General features: G+C 39.7%; 1 non-coding gene across 1 annotated transcript; it reads left to right on the top strand.

Moving 5' to 3' along the window:
• The first annotated feature begins 1,823 nt into the window (after positions 1 to 1,823).
• On the top strand, positions 1,824 to 1,896 carry Trnam-cau. The gene has a single exon. It is a non-coding gene; the product is annotated as a tRNA-Met (tRNA).
• The last annotated feature ends 4,386 nt before the right edge of the window (positions 1,897 to 6,282 follow it).

The following is a 6,282-nucleotide window of genomic DNA, read 5'->3' as shown; positions in this document are numbered from 1 at the left end:
TTTTCCCATTACGTGCACAGTATTGCTAGTTTTCGCCCAGTGCGACCGAGTGTGTATCGTTTCCGTTGTTATGTGATACGCTGTCGATTCAGCTGTTTACTACAGGTAAGACAATGACTTATATACCTTCAGAATCGCCGTAGAATACAAGATCTGCAGACGACGACTATTTTATGAATGAATATGTAACACCATGCATTAACCTTGCTCCACTACGTTAGATACTGCGTGGGACATCGAATAGTGTTACACATTTCGTGCATTGTTGTGCTGTAAAATTGCACAAGATGGTAAATGAACTCCATATATGTAATTTGGAATATTTTAAATTTCAGTATATCATGAATTACTGTAGGGAAGTACTGAAAGATGAGACAGTGGCTATTCTGAATTATCTCCAGGTTTACCAGACGAAGATGTAGTTTGTAGTGAAGACTTCCCAGATTGCATGCCAGCTGCATGCCAAATGTGGGTGAGAAGAGTTATGTACAAGTTAAATCATTTTTGTCTACGGTGGGCGACCATTTCAGATGTCTCTTATCATCTAAGTTCAAGTTTTGCGTACTAGATGTATTATCGCTTAGGAGAAAAAGCTTTGCTTCTAAGACTAGCATGCTGCTTGAAATGCTATACGCGGCAGGTTCCTCATTTCTGCGAGAATAAATCTTAACATCCAACACTAGCACATAACCTGAAAAGTGGTGATACACAGTTTCGAAAAACGTCGTAATTTCTGTTAATGTTCTTTCTTATTCTTATGTAACTGTAGAACGTTCCACAAGTTTTTTAATAATATTGTTCAACACATAGAAGTCTTCTGCAGTAAGCGTCGAAATTTGTCTCATATTCCTGTGCCTGAAAGAGTTAAATGTCATTCGCATAACGAGCCACACGTAGACCAAAAATCACATCTGATTTTCGAGAGTGGAAGCGACAAGAGACAAAATATTTTTGTGTGTGCTCTTTTAGTAAAATATTCGGGAGAACGTTTTATTCAAGTAACAATACATGTAAACGCTATCTGCTGCGTATTTTACTGAATACATGAAGATGACTTGTCTGTGGAATTTCTGGGAAGTTTTCAATGTGTGATGAGTAATACTGATGCTGTTTGATAAAGATACACAGGAAAACTGACGTATCTGGCAGTTACACAGATACTGTTCTCAGCACACTGTGACTAATGTCCTCATAAGTAAACAATGTGTACGATTTGTCGAATACAGGCTAAATCTGAGTTGCAATCGAAATTCTGTGTTGGTCATCAGTACTACACCCCTGTTTAAATTCCTGTTAAGTCATTGACGCATAGACTTCACGCATTTTGAGAAGATTAACGAGCTACTCTCGGAATGCTCCAGCACAGAAGATTATGATTTGAAAATGCTGTTAGTAATGACTAACTACATTATGACTAGTAGTAACACGAAACGCTGATACCGTGTTCCGATACTGTACTGACGCAAGTTAAGGATCGGCATAAGCATCATTTGCATTAATTAGGGTCGTCGGATCTCACTTTTTCACACATTTCACACACACATACACACCCGTATGAGCACTGACAATACTAATAACAATAATTTCATGAGTACACAGCATGTAACAGATGTACTTTTTAACGATATGGCTTCACAATGTTGAAATACTGGTTACAGTATTTTTAACAAAAGTGGTGAGTTAAATCTACAAGCGTCTTTCTTCAGAATACAGCTTCAGACTATTACATCTTTATTATTATGTAACCATTACAACATGAAACTAACGCATTCATGATGGGAATATTGCCTTGAAGTACCATATCAGTGCACACTTTACCCCGAGCCTCGGTAGCGCAGTAGGCAGCGCGTAAGTCTCATAATCTTAAGGTCGTGAGTTCGATCCTCACCCGGGGCATATATTTTTTTCCTTATGTAAAAGTATGGTACATGATTAACAGCTACAAATTTCTCTACTTGTAAAATTTTCATAACAAGTAAAACGGTTTTACACTTTCTCTAGCGACTTTCTCAAGTAAGTGGGATGAAGAATGACAATTCCATTACAAGTCCGATGATAAGTCACGCAGAAAATTATTTCAGAAAAATTTTCACTCTCGAAACTACGTTGCATTGAGTTCAGTGTTTTCTGTGATTTCGTGAATAATATCCAAATGCAAGCACTACTGTTGGGTATTCTCTCGTTTCATTGTAAAATAGTTCTCAATAATTTAACTGTGATTTTACGAGGGGATAATTAGAACACAACGAAATGACGACATTGCGATTACTACTGGCGATTAATCAACAAATTGCACTACTATTTGGAAGCAAATCAGTTGTGGGCATTAACTCATCGTTAACATACACGACTATTTAAATATGAATACTGACTGTTGTTTTCAGACACATCAAACACATTGACAGTTTCTCAATAGCGTCGTTTTAATAACCAAATCAGTGTTTCGAAAATATGTAACTCATGCATAGAAAAGTAAATAGATCAATAGTGTGACTAGTATCTGATACATGAATTGAAAGGAAACTGAAATGAAGCACCTCACAGTCACGCCAGGAAACACTACCAATAAAATTTCTGTAATCGCTGACCACTGTGTGCGAAATATCATGGAATTGCCTGGTGTACTTCAGTGTTGTAGCCGCTGAAAACCAAAATCGTAATTATCAAGTGTGAATTTCACTTATGCTATAGAGGACATTGCCACAGGCTGCTTCAGAAACGTTTACGCAACACATACATGTCTCATTAAACCACGTAAATGCCCCTGATGATGGAGACTTAAACCTGTGATTTTCGTCATCATTGCAGAAGCCTATCTGAGAATGTGCTTCTGCATATCTGTACTCGGAGATGAGGACATATATCCAGTTTTTAAATGAGTTAGCACTACATCGTATTATACAAACGCATAAAGCACTATTTCCAGCCGGCCGAAGTGGCCGTGCGGTTAAAGGCGCTGCAGTCTGGAACCGCAAGACCGCTACGGTCGCAGGTTCGAATCCTGCCTCGGGCATGGATGTTTGTGATGTCCTTAGGTTAGTTAGGTTTAACTAGTTCTAAGTTCTAGGGGACTAATGACCCCAGCAGTTGAGTCCCATAGTGCTCAGAGCCATTTGAACCACTATTTCCAGTTACTGTAAATAACAGAGGTAGATCTTTGGAAAATGAAGCAATGTCCGGTTTCGTTTGAGGTAAAGAACACCAAGCGGACATGGCTTTGTTTGCCTCTTTAAATGCAAAAGGCACAAAATAGCATGTGCACTTAGTGTTGTATACCTCTACGTAAGAGGGCAGTTTACAAGACTAGTGAATTGGATGGGAACTATGCAGATAGCCATCCGATGTTATCAGAATGGTATGATAACCCTTGATGTGATAATTAAGCCTTACTTTTCATTGAGTAGACAGTTTTTGCGGAGAAATGGAGCCTAAACATAAATCTCGTGGACCTCTGAGAAAAAAGTCCATCAAATAACAAAGGAAACAGACTTTTATGCATACACAAACGAGCACTGAATTTTATTACTTGAACATTAGGTCAGTTTACAGGTTTCGTATATTTCAACAATCATTAAGTTTATTTTCTTGTTGCGTTGTGTATTCTTAGCTAATGTTACTCTCGAAACGCAGCTTGCTTTGTTACAATTTAGTCTTCTCGCCGTGTATCTTGTGCCCCAGACGAAGATTCTTAAACTTCTTTCCATTTGACTTAGGCCTACTAACCATTAACTTACTATTTTTTGAATGTGAAAAGTGAATGTATTTCGGTTGTTTATTATTATTTGCTTCTTTCGCATTCCAGATTCACAATGGCATATGAGCTGGAAGAACGATATGAATGGGAGGGGGCATGGAAGACAATCGGTTAAGGAACAACAAAGTTGACGATTTTGACGTGGGCAAACATCATGAATCGGACATGGACAAAGATTATGTACCAAACACGGTTGCAAGCTCCTCAGATTCCGATCCTTTTAACCCATCTGCAACGTGCAAGGTAAGAAAGAAAGTTACCGCCAAGAATGACTTATATCTGACAAGCGAGGACGAGTTACATGAGTTAAGCTCCCAGGAACGAAGACCCCCGCAGAAAACAAACCAGAACATCTATTGTACAACAGTAAAGAATGTGGGTGGGAAACTCTGACGCCTAGTTATGCGATACACCTAAATAAAAGTTAGCTGCAGATAGAGAGTATATATCAACAAAAAAGGTAAAACAGTAGGCGCGAGGATTATGAAGCCAACATGCTCATGCCGTTTGAAATGTTACGAGGGTTTATCTAACGTTGAAAACAACAGATATTTTTAAAGTATGTTGGGACAAAAGTATATTGGGAGAAACCCTTCCCCCATGAACCATGGACCTTGCCGTTGGTGGGGAGGCTTGCGTGCCTCAGCGATACAGATGGCCGTACCGTAGGTGCAACCACAACGGAGGGGTATCTGTTGAGAGGCCAGACAAACATGTGGTTCCTGAAGAGGGGCAGCAGCCTTTTCAGTAGTTGCGGGGGCAACAGTCTGGATGATTGACTGATGGCCTTGTAACATTAACCAAAACGGCCTTGCTGTGCTGGTACTGCGAACGGCTGAAAGCAAGGGGAAACTACAGCCGTAATTTTTCCCGAGGACATGCAGCTTTACTGTATGATTAAATGATGATGGCGTCCTCTTGGGTAAAATAGTACCCCATTCGGATCTCCGGGCGGGGACTACTCAAGAGGACGTTGTTATCAGGAGAAAGAAAACTGGCATTCTACGGATCGGAGCGTGGAATGTCAGATCCCTTAATCGGGCAGGTAGGTTAGAAAATTTAAAAAGAGAAGTGGATAAGTTAAAGTTAGATATAGTGGGAATTAGTGAAGTTCGGTGGCAGGAGGAACAAGACTTTTGGTCAGGTGATTACAGGGTTATAAATACAAAATCAAGTAGGGGTAATGCAGGAATAGGTTTAATAATAAATAAAAAAATAGGGGTGCGGGTAAGCTACTACAAACAGCATAGTGAACGCATTATTGTGGCCAAGATAGACACAAACCCCATGCCTACTACAGTAGTACAAGTTTATATGCCAACTAGCTCTGCAGATGATGAAGAAATTGATGAAATGTATGACGAGATAAAAGAAATTATTCAGGTAGTGAAGGGAGATGAAAATTTAATAGTCATGGGTGACTGGAATTCGTCAGTAGGAAAAGGGAGAGAAGGAAACATAGTAGGTGAATATGGATTGCGGGGAAGAAATGAAAGAGGAAGCCGCCTTGCAGAATTTTGCACAGAGCATAACTTAATCATAGCTAACACTTGGTTCATTAATCATGAAAGAAGGTTGTATACCTGGAAGAATCCTGGAGATACTAAAAGGTATCAGATAGATTACATAATGGTAAGACAGAGATTTAGGAACCAGGTTTTAAATTGTAAGACATTTCCAGGGGCAGATGTGGATTCTGACCACAATCTATTGGTTATGAACTGCAGATTGAAACTGAAGAAACTGCAAAAAGGCGGGAATTTAAGGAGATGGGACCTGGATAAACTGAAAGAACCAGAGGTTGTAGAGAGTTTCAGGGAGAGCATAAGGGAACAATTGACAGAAATGGGGGAAAGAAATACAGTAGAAGAAGAATGGGTAGCTCTGAGGGATGAAGTAGTGAAGGCAGCAGAGGATCAAGTAGGTAAAAAGACGAGGGCTAGTAGTAATCCTTGGGTAACAGAAGAAATATTGAATTTAATTGATGAAAGGAGAAAAAAATTCAGTAAATGAAGCAGGCAAAAAGGAATACAAACATCTCAAAAATGAGATCGACAGGAAGTGCAAAATGGCTAAGCAGGGATGGCTAGAGGACAAATGTAAGGATATAGAGGCTTGTCTCACTAGGGGTAAGATAGATACTGCCTACAGGAAAATTAAAGAGACCTTTGGAGAGAAGAGAATCACTTGTATGAATATCAAGAGCTCAGATGGCAACCCAGTTCTAAGCAAAGAAGGAAAGGCAGAAAGGTGGAAGGAGTATATAGAGGGTATATACAAGGGCGATGTACTTGAGGACAATATTATGGAAATGGAAGAGGATGTAGATGAAGATGAAATGGGAGATAAGACACTGCGTGAAGAGTTTGACAGAGCACTGAAAGACCTGAGTCGAAACAAGGCCCCGGGAGTAGACAACATTCCATTAGAACTACTGATGGCCTTGGGAGAGCCAGTCATGACAAAACTCTACCATTTGGTGAGCAAGATGTATGAGACAGGCGAAATACCCACAGACTTCAAGAAGA

Source organism: Schistocerca americana, chromosome 2 (genome assembly GCF_021461395.2).
Source record: "Schistocerca americana isolate TAMUIC-IGC-003095 chromosome 2, iqSchAmer2.1, whole genome shotgun sequence".
Classification (NCBI taxonomy): Eukaryota; Metazoa; Arthropoda; class Insecta; order Orthoptera; family Acrididae; genus Schistocerca; species Schistocerca americana.
The sequence above is the reverse complement of the archived record's forward strand: the minus strand, read 5'-3'. Positions and strand labels throughout refer to the sequence as shown.